This window comes from Chiloscyllium punctatum, chromosome 4, assembly GCF_047496795.1.
Source record: "Chiloscyllium punctatum isolate Juve2018m chromosome 4, sChiPun1.3, whole genome shotgun sequence".
Classification (NCBI taxonomy): domain Eukaryota; kingdom Metazoa; phylum Chordata; class Chondrichthyes; order Orectolobiformes; family Hemiscylliidae; genus Chiloscyllium; species Chiloscyllium punctatum.
Genome location: NC_092742.1, coordinates 71,096,226 through 71,112,127, shown reverse-complemented (window position 1 = coordinate 71,112,127; position 15,902 = coordinate 71,096,226). Strand labels below are relative to the sequence as shown.

Below are 15,902 nucleotides of genomic sequence, written 5' to 3'. Positions count from 1 at the left end.
TGATATTAGAAACTAATATTGTGAACCAATATTTCTCTCTAATTACAAATCATGCCATTTTTGATCTATACGGCTCCCTTCTGTTGACTAAAAGTCCCTTTGGTTTTGGTTAGACATCCATTAGTTTTATTTGATGTTAAAATCGGTTTTAACAGGGAAGGCTTTAATTCATTTTAAAAGGTTTAATCTCTGGTCAAGTTTGACAAATTAATGAATGATCAGAGAATATACATTCCAACAGTCACCTATTTATTTTTATCCAAGAGTTCCACCAGTCTCCACCATTCATCTACCCTTGGCATTAATGATGTAGCTTGTGGAATTATGTCAACTCTGTCAAACACAAGTGTGCAATCTGTGAGATTTCAACAGAAATATCATCCACATGACCAAAATTGTGCACTGTCATGTGGAGCACAGCCAAAGAAAATCACATCAGCAAATGGCAGAATATGGAAGAAAAGAAATCAATTCTACATTTTCTTTTTGCAATGAATCAACTGATGTTTAAATACTGGCTGCAAACTATTAATTATAATAATTCTTCCAGTTCAGATGTAGAGAGAAATCTCATCAAAATGTTAAAGGAACCAAAAAGCTGCTGATAAATCATCCAGGAGGTCGGATAACTAAAGTATATCATGCACGGAATCCAAACTAGGAAACAGTTTAGTTTATACAAATGATTGATATAGGAACAGGTGTTGGTGCTAAATGGGATTCAGCATCCGAGACATAAACGGTGAAAAAGGAGATATTGGTTTTTCAGATTTTAGGTATGGCCTAATAGCTGAAGTCAGAACACCAGTAGAACATCCAAAGCACCTCTTTGACAGTTCTCGCAAGTGCAGAACAAAGACCCTAAACTGTGATGTTTTAACACTAGCTGACAGCAGTGGGAGATGATAACATTGCCTATTGACCAATGAGCATCGCCATGATGGTCAGCAACCACAGTGGCTTGGCAACTCTGTTCATTAAGTGTGATACACTACTGCAGTGTGCAATCTTCAGAAGTAACTAAGTTCCATACCTAAAACAAATGATGCAGATGTAACTTCTGCTTATTGATTCTCCTTGATGAGTTGAGCTTGCTGTGTTGTATAGATGGGTACGAAACTATAAAGTAAGTTGTGAGTGTGTCATTGCGTTTAAGAATGAGATGGAATTGATTTTACACAAATTTTCTAGGTTATGGTCATCATTATCTTTGGTATTTGATACTGCACATGTTCCCTCTGCTATTAGCTTTAAACTATTCTATACTTTACAAATGTTGGATCCCAATTTGATACTTATAAATTGGCAATAAACATTGAGAGTTATTAAATAAATCCTATAACATCATTGCTTCATAACTCCATCAGTGATAGCAGACTATAAATAAATCTTTTTCTTTTTAGTTGGCTGCAATGACCAATGAATTGTATCACCATTTACAGCAGATCCTAAGAAGTGCAGAGGCCTGAATCTTACCTAGTTTTTGGCAAAATATCAATTTCATTGAGTTTGTTGGAGGGTTTCTCTCTATAACGTCTGGTGTATTTTATCACACTATTGTCCCAAACCATCCTCATTAACGACCAACCCACCCTACAGAGCCCTGCTTCTCTGAAGCTCACCCAATTCTCCCACTTGCTCCAACCATTAGGAACTTAGCACTGTTTGAATATCCTGGACTGCTCTGAGATTCCTGGAAGTAATCTTTAAAGGGCTATTGTGCATCTTGCACAAAGCTTAAAATTTGCCCCAGACATGGCAGAGAAGAGGAATTTTGTGTCCTCTCTTGCATATAGGTACGTGGATGTCCTAGTGGATGAAATGGTGCAGAGTAGGCCATCCATGATCCCCAGGACTGGCAGGGGAGGCCACAACACAAGACCCTGCCACTCTAGGTCTAAGGTTCCCATCTGGGTCAGCGTGGTCTCAGCTGCCTAGCGGAATGCCCACTAGGACCATCTCTGTTCCACCAGGGTGTCACTATGTTCTCTCACGCTTGCACTATCTTTATCACTACACTGGCCCTACCACTGTCACTGTAGTGTGCAACATCATGCCTCACCCACCCTCATGCCCCATCCCCTAAATTCCAAATGGTTAATCCTGCATTGCCTCTGCGCTGCCTACTCATTTACTCAGGGCACCATAAGGTAAGGGTCTTACTGGTTAAGTCAGCATTTATTACCCATTTCTACTTGTCAGGAGTGCAAAAAAGCGTCAACCACGTATGACTGGAGTCATATATAAGCCAGACCAGGTAAGGATGGCAGATTTCATTCTGTAAAGAACATTAGTGAACAAAATGGGTCTGTCTTTATAACAATCGACAGTGGTTACAGGGTCACCATTGTGCTAGCTTTTCATTCCAGATTTGTATTGAATTTAAATTTCACCATCTGTCCTAGTGGCATTCAACCCCATGGTGCCAGAAGATTGACCAGGATAACTGATCCAATGACGTTACTGCTACCTACTGGCTCCCCCGAAAGATGCTATTCTGTTTCTCATTCAACGTTTTATTAATGACTGCACTGCTATTGGAACTATTATCTTTTACTATTTTCCACATTATTTATTATTAAAGGAAATCTTTTCCCTTTTGTCATTAAATAAACAATGATGCACTGAAGTTGTAAGTGCTTCTATGGAAAATCAATTCAAAAAGGCCGATTAACTGAACTTAGTTTGTGCATGTATAACTCTACCTGTTTGGCTTTGTGCCAGCAATGCACAGCAACAAACAGCATATGGAACTCACCAGATACTCAATCTACACTCCACTAAATTGCACCAGACCACACTACAATAAAAAGACTCACGTTTGGGTGTGCTGTATGCCTGCCAGGCAAAACTCCAAAGCCTGCAATTAGTCCATAACTGGTGGACCCAAAAAACGTATTGTCTTAGCTGGTATATAATTATCTGTTATGATGAACTATGATTGTGAAGGCCATTGTCTTTCGGCCCGGATCTGTGAGCAGAGCAGTTGTCTCTGACAGAAACCTAGGAGTGGACTTTCCATTTAGCGTCTATGCCTGAGTGATTTTTTCAGTCTCTTGTCGGCTGGGTGAAATACACAGCGTTTCTGCATGATTTCTTGAGTTGATGAGAAGCAATTATGCCTTAAATGAAGTCATTCATGTCTGCATTTTTGTTTGCATATTTTTCAGTGTTCACCTGTTATTAAACCCATCTTTAACTGTAAGTTACTTTCAAACAGATTTTGTCGCCAACACAATTTTGTTATCAAAAGAAAACAATGTGAACTCACTGGATGTTTTCGATGGAAGTTAGCCAAGCAGGAATTTATATGTGAAAATGGGGTAATGTCAGGTATAAAACATTTCAACACCAAAATGAGCGCAGGCTTTTATAGAGTACAATTTTTCTGTTTATTTTCATCATGACTATATATTTTGCATCTCGTGTTTCAAAAAGCATGTCCATAAACTCAACAGATTTTGTCAGACATAGGAATACATTTTCTTCCAGTGCAAATCCTTGCTTCCTGAAATTGTGCTATATTCTATCTTTTTGTTTCCATGGTTATTTATTAACTTTCATCAACCTTCACTTATGCCAAAACCTGCCAGATTTTTATTAACCTATAGCTTGTTACATTTAACATGATAACTGGGCTGTTATTTAAGATCTCTATTCCTAATAAAAGACTAAATTGTCTCCTAATAACTTAATTTAGCAGTATTGCAGTGAGTAGTGGTTTACTTTTAAAGCAATTTATTAAACAGAGACACCAATTTATTTCCTTTACACTTTGGATGCCTAACAAGGTCTTTTATGATTGTGGTTTCCAAGGTGATGTTGGGCACATTGTACCTAGATGACACTGGTGTCATGAAAATGAATAAAGGAGAATAAAGTGCACCAAGCCATGCAAATTTACATGCCATTACTGCTAATATTTCTCATTAAATGTCCACATTTTTGTTGCGATCTGTCGCAGCCATAATTTTCTGAATCTGCTGTTGCTCATTCTATTCATAATAAGAGTGTGATTTATATGCCATAACTGTAATCGGGATTTGGTGTTTAAATAGATTTATTTTAATTGCAACCTAATATAGTTGCTCAAATGATTATCACTCCCAATGTCATAGTTATCAAATATAATTGTTGTGAGTCTTTGAAACATATATCCTCAAACCCAAACAATATGCTCAAGAACTGGAGGTAAAAATATGAAATATTAATTGCCTGCAAGGCATGCATGTGAGAAAAATGTTAACAAAAGTTAATTTGCAAAGGAATGATTTTGATGCTTGGATATTGGGTAGGGCAACAACTGCACAAAATGCTAACGATGGGTGTACTTTGGTTGTTAAATCTGCTGTTGAACATGAAAAGAAATTACAGATACTTGCATGACTGCACTATCTGCTGTAGGTAGAGGCTGGCAGTAGAACTTCAGGAGGACTGTGTTAAGGTGACCCCTGCCGTCCACTGCTAGAGCTGCAAACTTTGCAAAATCAGCAAAAAAAAAGGCTAAGAGCAGTGTTGGGCTTTTCTGCTTTAAATATGCTTCCTTCAAGTATGCCTCCAAAACCTCCTACAGCTTATATAAGAGATTACTAAAGGCTCTGACTTACTTCATTGGAAATTTGTCTGAACATTCACTTCCTGAAAGCGAGGCCCTGTGCCTGCTCTGTGATGCCAGTTATCGATTGTTTTTCTCCCCGGTTCTTAACAAAGGTTTTCTTTTTCTCTTTCCCGGCAGGGCTCTGTAATGACCCATAAAATCAAAATAGATTTTTGAATTCCAAGGACACACTTGAACAGTCATGTTTTTGCAGGATGCTTTTCTATTATCAAGTGTTTGCTGCAGTTGGTAGTGTTAGAGAAGTAAGAACTAAGCTGCCTGAACTATGTCATTCCATTAATAATATAAAGGCAGAAATAATTAGTTAAGTTTAATTGTGTAATTCAAAGCTAACCACATATCTGCATACTTTCTGATGGGCAATTACTTTCAATCTTTGCCGCAATACTTGGATGTTTTTACTTATTCCATGCTTCCAGAAACCTTCCCATTATCCCAGCACCTCCTTATGATCTTGAGACCCCAGATCCCCTTTAGCTAACTCTCTGACATTTCCATGAACTACACGGCTGAAACGTTATACAGTAATTAATGTTGATCCTAGCACACACGCAGCCTGCAGTACAAATTAGAATGGAAAAGGTTATCATAATATTTTGCTAGTCCATTTGGCAGAGTTGAACAGCTCCCTGTGGGAGATGAGTAGCAACTGCATTTTGAAGTTTGTTTTGGGACTCTGCACTTTTAAGCCGACTGCTAGTTTTTGAAACACTTAAGCAAAGAAAAAAAATAGGTCCAACATTTGATACAGTCCACATTCATGTGTATTATGTTTTTCAACATTTTGGGTTCCTTACAGGTTGTCTGACTTGTGACAACATTAACCACAAATGTATCGCATCGCAATCAAGTAAAGTGGCAGGAATTGGTAACTGCAAAAATGACTGAAACTTCATCATAGAGGGAAAAATCAAGCTTGAAGAGTTCAATTTCAGGTACAACCAACAGCTGGAATTCCTCTGCCTATCAATGATGTCTGAGAAAACACCCAGAGACTAAATAATTTAGATTAAATATTTCTGACCTGTATAATTGTTTAAGAGAGGTATTCAGTCACTAGCTGAAAGAGGTCAACCAGCTGTAGAACAAAACTAAGCTACAATTGTTTGGAAATATGATCTTGCATTTGGATAAGTGGATGGATTGTAATGTAGGCTGTTAGAATTTTGTGTGACAATATGTGCCTGAAATGTAGTGAATGAGATTAGAGAACCTTGCATGGTAATAAGGTTTTTTTTACATTTTGTCTCTAAAGATGCACCATGAATTATAATAATGCTATCAGAGTTCCAACCACATTTCCCAGCAGCAAGTGAAACAGTTGCATTGAAATGTACATAGGAGTCCTCTTCAGAAATCAAAAGAGAATGCTTTAAAAGTCTCCTCAACTATTTTTATATTCCAAGACTGATTGGCTTCATATAAAACAAAAGTTTATAATGCTATCCAAGCAAGTCATTACACCCTTCAAAATCAGCATGGTGACAATAAGAAGTGCAGTGCTTTAGACTTCTCCACAATGCATTTTTTTTGCTCATGATAGTATTAATGGGCATACTTGTCAGTATGAAAATATACCATTGGCAATAAAGTAGAAGAAACCCTGCTGCTCTTCAACTGTGATGGAAAGGTTTGACTTTAGCAGTGAAAATACCCACAATTCATCACTCTTTACAGAAAGTCAAAACTTACAATCACAACAAAGAAGAGAAAGCTTCTAGCAATATCCATGGGAATATATGGAGGTGGCCATTTTAGTCTTGCATCATTCTTAATCGGAATTCTGTGTTTTTAAAAAATATATATATTTCTACACTGCAAGGTCAATTTTGCCTTTCTATATTTCAATGACAAATGTTACATTAATTGTGTGACATTTTAAAGCATCCATATATCATTTCAAAGAAATAAACAATGATTGAATACAATGTCTTTGATCATGAAGCTCTGCAGTGCTTTTACTTTATTGTGTACTGGTTATATGCACTTTATTTAATACTGGGACAATTGATTTTATTTACTAGTTTATTGGTGTAAGAAAACTAACGTAAGGAAAAAGTCATTGAAGACAACATTAGGAATTTAGTGTTACTTGCTTTCAAATATACATAAATTATTTCTGGAATTATCTTTAATTTTATCAATTGATAGTTATTGCATTTTGACAGCAAAATTAAAAGTGCATCAAGGGTTTTACAAAATTCATTTGCCAAAAATATTGTTGATTAAGAAAAAACTATTGCATTATCTTTTCTCTAACATTATTATGCATCATTTCTGAGAATTCAACTTGCAAATAATGTGTTAAGGAAATTGTGGTACCTGTATTTCGAAAGCTGCGCAGCATTTTACGCACTGATAATGTATTATCAGACTTACAAATTGTTTTTTGCCAGTGTGTCACTTGCAGTCATTCAGAATTTTGCGCTTCATCAATACAGGAATTTCAAGCTATTTATATTCAACCTACTGGTCTTTATTCACATATCGAGAAAGTAAAGCTGCCAGTATTAAAATGCCCATTTTTAATTCCACGCCTGATTTTGTGATCGAGGTTTTTTTTCGTTCTCGAGGACCTACCTTGGTATGCTTCGTATTTCCTTTCTTTCATTGTCGACTTCAACTGATTATTGATCCAGTACCTGCGAACTAGAATCCCCGGGTTGATCAGTGCCTGCCCCCTGGTGACTGTATTGGAAAATGCAAACGCTGCGAGTTTTCTCTGTTCCCCATGTATTCGAGTATTGAGGGCATTTGCTATCCATGAATGTTGCACCTACCTCTGCAACACTGAGCATTCAAAGGTTTTTTTTAATGTAAGTTGTTAATAACAGCTGTCACAATGTGTACTATGCCCACAGTATGTATGCAATCTGTATTATCTCTTCACAATCTCCATCTTTTGAACCTGAATTATTTCCCTGCAGATATTAATATGGCATCGAAAACAAAGATCACTCATCGTACATTAGACAAAGGAATTTCATTAAGTTCAGTCAAATGATGTGTTTGAAAGGCATTATTAAATTGCTTTCCTGTTTCTCTTATTTCTTGCACTCCTATGTGTATTTCAGAAGAGCTGGAAGAATGATGTCTCAGATACATGGCTTGAAAATTATTTGGAATGAGGTAGAATATTAGTTTTGGATTTTTTGTTTTTTACCTGACTTACATGAGTGGATTAATCTGCTTTGAACTTTGTGATTGGAACCCCTGCCCCTTCGAATTTCTTTACATGGAAACTGTTTCATGCAATGTTAAGCTAATGTGATTTCAAGTGAAAAATAGCATATATGTTTAATTAAATGTGAAATCTTTATTTGTGCAAAGTCGCTTTAGTACGGGGGTTATACTTGCTGCATTTGAATCCAAGATAGCCATAAATAGATAAAATAAAAATCAATCATTGAACAAAGGATGTTTCATTCATTGCAATCAGTTTGGTGTGTTGTTTGAGAAATTATAATAGATAATTGTATACACTTGATTTTTTTATGAGACTCAGGAGTGTGCATATTTTGTACAATTCTGTTTAATTCCAAAAATGAGCATTGCTTTCAACCACCTGTCATAGAGATGGCTTGTGTAATTTTTGCACAGCTAAATGTATTTTTTACAATATTTCAGAAATCCATGTTGTTTTGCCATCATGGTAGTAGCCCAGTTATGTGATGTCCATCTAGTTCATTTTCATTGGAATGCATACAAACTGACAAGTACTTAAAGGTTTCACAAACACATCAAAATCACAAGGGAAGGGTCACTGCTTCTATTGGTTTAATGTTTGTTATTTAATGATAAAGAGATAGTTGGAATGTGATTTTTGTATACCTACGGTGATGGTAGGTGTGCATCACAAATGTGAAATGTTTGTTGTGAAGAAACAGACTGCAGGTGTGGAATGCCCTGAGGAAGAGCAGAAGTGATATCTCTGCAGGTGTCAGTTAAATAACAGGAACTTCCCTGTTCTGTCAACACTTTTGCTCCTTCGTCATGCTTTAGAATTGGATTGAGAACTTTGAGTTGGAGAAGATAGTGTTATTACCATTAGTACACTTAAAAAAACCTGGTTAATTTACAGATAAAGTTTAAATTTGTTATCAATGGACAGAGCAGAATCAAGGGGCTGAACATGCTGTCCCTAGTTTGCATGTCCATGTGTTTGTAAACTTGTGGTTCATAATAAAGGATACACCTTTGTATCATTTTGTTTTTGCAGTTAATACGGTGCACAGATAATGCAATTGCATTTTGTGATATCACCATTGTATTTTTAAGGAGGATCATAGAATAGATTTGCCAAATGCCACTTCACAGGAATAGTGCCTGTTTTAAATTTGATACTTTCCTTAAAAATACAAGAAACCATTGATATAAATGCATGCATTGAATGCTAATATTATAACATAGTTGAGAATATGTTGATAATAAAGATAAACAACAAACAGCTATGTTGTCGACTTTAGTCTTTCATTTCAAATTGTTTATATTTTAAAATAATATATTTCATTTCAAAAATAAGTTGCATAACCATCTCAACTATAATAAGCTTTTGATATTTTTAATCAATTTATGAAGTTATGTCTGACACAAGTTGTATTTGGACCTTCTGATCCAAAGATAGGGTCTCTGCAAGCATTTGAAGCTGTTTACTTTGCAATTTTCTTCTTCTGTTGTAAATTGAAATGGTGCAAGTTAAGGTACACACTGGTCTTCACTTGTTGCTTAGATTCTCTTGTTCCATGCATGTTTCATCTGTAGTGTCAAGATCTGGCAGTGTCAAGATTAGAGTGGTGCTGGAAAAGCACAGCAGGTCAGGCAGCATCTGAGGAGCAGGAAAATTGATATTTTGGGCAAAAGCCCTTCACTAGATTTTCCTGTTCCTTGGATGCTGCCTGACCTGCTGTGCTTTTCCAGCACCACTCTAATCTTGACTCTATCTCCAGCATCTACAGTACCCATCTCTGCCTAGACAATCTGGCAGTGTCCTTATCTTGGAGCCAGGAGGCCTGGGCACAAGTCTCACATGTTCCAGAGAGGTTTGTAACATCTCTAAACAGGCTGATTAGAAAATACTGATAGTACCAATCTAGGGGCTGTTGTAGTCCAATCATAATGCCCCTAATTTTGAACTAAAAGGACTCTAGATTCAAGTCCCACCTGTCCCAGGGATGTGTTGTAACAGCCTGAGTAGATTCATTTAAAATGTTCAGAGAAGTTGTTATGGTGCAGTGGTAGAGCCCTGACTTCTGAACCAAAAGGCCCAGGTTCATATCCCATCTGTGTCATAACATGGTCGATTAAAAAAAATGATTGATTTGATAGCAAGTTGAAGTTGTGAACAAATTTACAATCTAAATGTGAGACAACTTTCTTGTCAAAGTAAGCAGATGAAACTCTTTCCATTTTTGTAATGGAACTATTAACCTGTTCTAAATAAATAAATTACCACATTGTCTAAAAGAGCAGAAAGAAGAAATTGAAGGAAGCCTGTTAAGTAACGTAGGTAAAAACAGTTTTAATAACTTTGTTACCTTGAACCTACTGTTTTGTGAAAGGTTTGATTAAAATCTTACTTTGGAGAGTGTAACACGAATGATTGATAGAAGGTTTTTTTTTAAAAAATGCCACTTCTAAGCCATTTCAGCTGACCAGTGTTTCAGATTTTCTTTCCTGCTAGCACCTAAGTCTTGGATTGAATGTCCCCAGTTTAAAAGGTGTCACTTTCTTAAGTAGACACCTTAAAATTCCACAATTTTAGGACAAAATATTTGAAATTAATTTAATTGCCTTTAGCTATTTCAAGCTTTCTTTTTGAGATAGCACTTGAAGTTGGTAGAATGCATTGTTTAAGGGTATGGTCATGTGATGTTTATGTAACAGTGTTAATGATAATCAGAGAATGCAAATTAAAGTCCGACCATAGCAATACCTGAATTTGAATTCAGTTTTTGTTTAAAACTTTTGAAGTAAAAGGAGGGCACGGGGCAGTGTTTAGTGGAGTGGGGATGGTTGACTAGTTTTTTCAACTTCCCAGATGGAGAGGTGATGGTTGGCTCAGAAGAAACCATAACGTGCTGTGGGTTGGCCCTCTGCGCTGAGCCAGTTGCTAATATCAGCACCCACCCAAACCCTATTTGGAGCCAGCTCAGTAGGATTTGGGAAGAGCTGGGCTGGGTACATGACCGATACGACATAGCTATCCTCCCTCCCCACCACCCCCTCCACCCCACTGAAAACACGCCAAATGGGGGCATATAAAGATCAACTACATTAAAGTGTGGGATTAATGACGAAACTCAACTTTCTCACAAATGTCCTTTAAAGGAACAAAATCTGCCATCCTCCATCAGTCTGGCCTGCAGTTCCACAGCAATGTGGTTGTCAGTTTTTAGTTGCCCTATAATGTGACTTAGCAAGAAACACAGTTCCATCAACACATTGGTTTCGAAGAGGATCCACCATGACCATCTCAGGCAGCTGGAAACAGAAAACCTGCGACATTCACAATCTAAGAATGGAAGAAAATGTTCAACTGTACAAAGATGTACTTAATAATTAATATTATTGTGGTTCTGTTCGCCGAGCTGGGAATTTGTGTTGCAGACGTTTCGTCCCCTATCTAGATAACATCCTCAGTGCTTGGGAGCCTCCTGTGAAGCGCTTCTGTGATGTTTCCTCCGGCATTTATAGCGGCAGATTCAAACCACTATAAATGCCGGAGGAAACATCACAGAAGCGCTTCACAGGAGGCTCCCAAGCACTGAGGATGTCACCTAGACAGGGGACGAAACGTCTGCAACACAAATTCCCAGCTCGGCGAACAGAACCACAACAACGAGCACCTGAGCTACAAAACTTCTCACAAACTTTGAATTTATATTATTGATCTAATTCATAAGCGATAACTTGCATGTTATCTGTATGATTCTGATTAGCCAAAATTGACAGTCTAGTTTCAAGTGCGATTTTATTTTAAAGGAAAAGCTAAAATAACCAATTCACAGGCTCTCAGAAAAAAGAGCCTTAATGGCAGAACTGAACAGATATATTTGATAATACTAGAATTTGAAAACAGGAAACAACAGTTTCTACTTCCTTATATATTTTAAATTTCGGTATACACCTATTGAAATTTATAGGAAATTAACTGGTTCTTCAAGGCTTGTATCATTGATTTCAAATGTTTCACTTAATTCCATCAGTAATGATTCACATTGCATGTTAATTCATGTAAGTGTGTAATGAGAGAGTGGAAATGATATATATATATATGTATATATGTTTTCAGACATAATACAGCTCATACAAGAATCAGGTTTTATGCCAGAAGGCAGGCTATACCTGGCCCACTCAATAAGTATGACCTGATAAAATCTAATACTGTAGGTGTGTGAATGAGCACAATGGGATAATACGTTGTCAAGTTTGCATCGTAAGATTAGGCAGACATCATAGAGATCTGCACGTTATGGGATTCATTACCATGAGTGCAGTGACTGTAGACCTCACAATTGTCACCCCAGGGAAGAAAGTAACAAACCCTATTACACAAACTGCAATGGAACCTTCTGTGCATACCTGTTCCAATAAAATAATGATGCTTAATGTATTTTTCTAGGTGGTAAATGGATATCAAGCCATGTTATGATGTCATGGCTTCCCTATGACATTAAAGTAATGGAAATATAATTCATGTTGTCACTACTCTCTACAATTATTCCAACAAAATTCAACCCATGTGAATGACATCTTCTTCTATTTGACACAATAACTATTATAATGAAACACTAAAAGTCAACTTGTAATGTGTTGAAAGCAGGTTTATACATGTATATTTGTACTCCTCTTATAGCTGGAATGTATAATGACTAACAATGGAATATTAAGTTTATAATCAATATGATCTGTAAACGACAGGTATGTATGTGTCTGTTAAACTTAAATAAGGCTGAAAAGTAACTAAAAGAGCCACTGATCATGCGAACCAGCCCATCCTTATTATATTAGCTTGCTGTAAGAGCTATGCTTTGTTTACGAAACTGACAGGTTTCTCATATCACTTGTTGTGTTCTGTTATGGCACCTTCACTTGAGTGCTGCATTATGCCAATTCTTAGTTCCTCGGGATCATAGTAAAATAAAGACAACCCGTATGGGTTAAAAATTGAGTCATTTATGTTTTAAAGTATTTTAATTAAATACTGAAACTAAGGACATCTATTAACCAACTCTGTAAGAACATTTTAGGTCCAATAATGTCTGCAGTATTTGGTATCATCTCAGAACAATAGGAGCCAAAAATATTTATGGCTTTTAAATAAAAAACATTATTTATTAACATAATTAACACTATGTCAGTGCTTCTTTTTAAGATTTTGGTACATTAAAAAAATCCTGTGAAAGGATTAGGAATGCTATGTTGTATTAGGAATGTCATGTTCTATCACCATTCATGTCCAGCACTGCAATTGTTGCTAAACTGTATTGCACTCTGTCAAGTTTCAAGTTTTCAAAGCAGCCTCCAGGATGAGATCAGCAGATAATATGCAAGTCTCACATAAAATGTCAAGCAAAGTGCTATGATTAATCAACAGTTTGATATTCATGCATTACATGCAGATACTAATTAACTGTTTTCCAGAAGGTTGACAATCTTGTGGAAACCACATAATATTTCATGATTGAGTTGCAGGATTTTTACATACTCAGGATAATTATATCATCCCAGTCTTAGTTTCGGTCATAAACCATGGTGCAAATACAAAGGCCGCTTTGTAACATTTGGACCAGAGTTGATGAAAGTCTGTCAGAGTGTGATCTTTCCTTGTGGAAAGCATGACAGCACAACAGTAGTTGAAAACTGGCTCTTCCAATGAATCCAGCTTGTCTGAAACTCTGTAATGAGATGGATGACCTTAGTATCCAAATAACATTGTTGTATCTATTTTACCTCAGGGGGCAATGTTCCTACTGCAGGGCTCATCTGAGCCTGGATTTATTAATCCTTGAGATGTAAAGCTTTGCATAAAAAGCTTAATGAAAAATAAATAAATTCCAAGGAAGGCTGTTTAGATTTGTGTATTGATAAACAAATTAGTTGGAATAATTTGCAAATTTTCTAAAAGAACAAGTTCTAATCCATGCTAGAGTTAATGCTTTGTCTAGCTCTGGGCAAAATCCTTTCGAAGATTTGGTGATGATTCAGTCAAGTGGTCAACTAGTGAAATCTGCTTTGATGCTAGTTAACAGATAATTGATTACTTCACTGTGGCAATGAAATTAATGAAAATTACTGCATGGCAAACTAATATAAATAATTCCAAATTCTTCAATTTGTTTTAACCTTTAAAAGTAAAACATAAAAACCTTATTTCAACAGTTTGCCTTAAATGTGAAGATTTTGTAGATAAGCCTATATAGTTTCACTATTACCAATTTTTAAAACAAATCTCATTTGGTTTGAGTTAGTTAGCAATGATGGGTTTAAGTTGTTTTGTTGCAAGAGCTCAGTGCTGCATTGCCTGAGAGAAAGAAATCAAACAACAGAGTTCATTTCCTTATCATTTGATCACTTTTCTTGACATGAGTGGTTCACACCTTTTTTAACCAAGAGCTTCCACATACACCTGCTCAGCCATCTCATCAATTTCATTTTAGCAAAGTAGTTTTCTTTCAGTTTGTCAGCCAAAAGATGGCAAGTGTGATAAAAGACAGAAACAGATAGGTATTGCCAGTCTTTATCTTGGTGTCTCTGTTTGTTTTTGCATTGGTGTACGTAATGAAACAAAGAGGATTTAATCATGTTAAACAAAAGGCCAGTGGTACCCAGGGGGATCCCATTTACTTTGCTCTCAATGTACTCGTTTCATATTGCACTTCTTCCTCTTTGCCGATGCAGAGCTTCCTACCTGAGGCTTAGAATTGGGAGGTGTGAAACTCAGCACTTGTTTTGACAGGTGCTCTTTCCCAAATAACAACCAGGACAGCCAATGCCCGTGCACATGAGCAACAATCTCTGATATGCTAATTACTGTATTTACCACACTTTTCTCCTTAATGAGGTTTAGTAGCTCAGAACACCTTTGTGGCTATTGACATGATGTGATTTTCATGCTATGACTTGAATTTAATCCACTATTCATTTAGTGCTCAATATGTTGACCCAGCAATAATAAGGTCAAAATACCTGGAGTGAGGAAGACAGTATTACTCACTATTGAGTTAGAAAGAGTTTCCTCACAAGTGAGATTACCACTGCCTATTCCATTTACAGTGAGGTTTACTAACCATTGGGGTTAATTTATGCAAGAACACTGTTTTGGGAGGGAGAGGCGGTACGGGGGGTTGTTGCAAGTTAGAAAGAAATAATCCTCTTCATTCATTTGAAATGGTTTTTGCTGTTCTGCAAATGTCGTTTGAAAATCTCAAGCAAGAGTGGATCAATTTGGGCTGCTCATGTCACAAGCACGTCTGTTACTTTCTCATTGAAAACTTACAAATCTTTGGCTGATCCAGCATTCAAAATTGTATAAATGTTCACTGTGAGGAGATGTTCCAAACTTCTTTCCAAAATGCAGATGCTGTAAGTAATGGTTTTAAATCACTGCTGTGGTAATTACCACATCCATTTTGGACTCAGAAACGTGGAGCTGGCTTTCAAACAATATTGGTAGACTTCCTAATCATTCTGCAGCTTGCAGTTGCTCCATTACCAGCCTTGAAATGATTTATTATTGTGGACAGTAACAACTGTAGCTCTTAAATCTGCATAATGGTGACTCAAAGGTTACTTGTACAAGCGTTGGGGTGAAGTGGATGCTGTTGTGATTTTATTCAAAAACAACATAACTACCAATGGATTTTTTAAAAAATTCTAAATTGAGAGCTTAACTGTTGAAGGGCAGCTTTAATTGTATCTTTGTCAGTGAAATTTAAACTTGTACTGATATCTGATTGCAATCAGGAGCATAAACACAATGAGATATATGATGGTACATTAAATATTAGATTCTGTAAATAGAAGGATTGAAGAGATGAAGTCAGGGAGTGGCTCTGTTTGTTTAATTATCATCTTTTCCCCCTGTATTGGCAGTTAGTGCTCCTGCTTGTTCATTGCAGGTCATAACTAAGAGATAATGTTTCATTCACTACAGGTGTTCATTTAAACCCGAGGCATTTAGCAGCTATGAGAAACTTTAATTAACATTTTGTTTAATTACTGCCCTATGACCCTTTTTCCTTTCCCATGTTGGTTCTCAGCTTCCCAAACAAAAGTCAACCCT

General features: G+C 36.6%; 1 long non-coding RNA gene across 1 annotated transcript in view; it reads right to left on the bottom strand.

Moving 5' to 3' along the window:
* Positions 1-7,361, bottom strand: part of LOC140476420 (uncharacterized) — a 37,846-nt gene extending 30,485 nt beyond the window's left edge. The window contains exons 1-2 of the long non-coding RNA XR_011960465.1: positions 7,199-7,361; positions 4,608-4,739 (exon numbers count right to left, since the gene is read on the bottom strand). This is a non-coding gene — a long non-coding RNA (uncharacterized lncRNA). The remainder of the gene's footprint in view (positions 1-4,607; positions 4,740-7,198) is intronic.
* Positions 7,362-15,902: the final 8,541 nt, after the last annotated feature.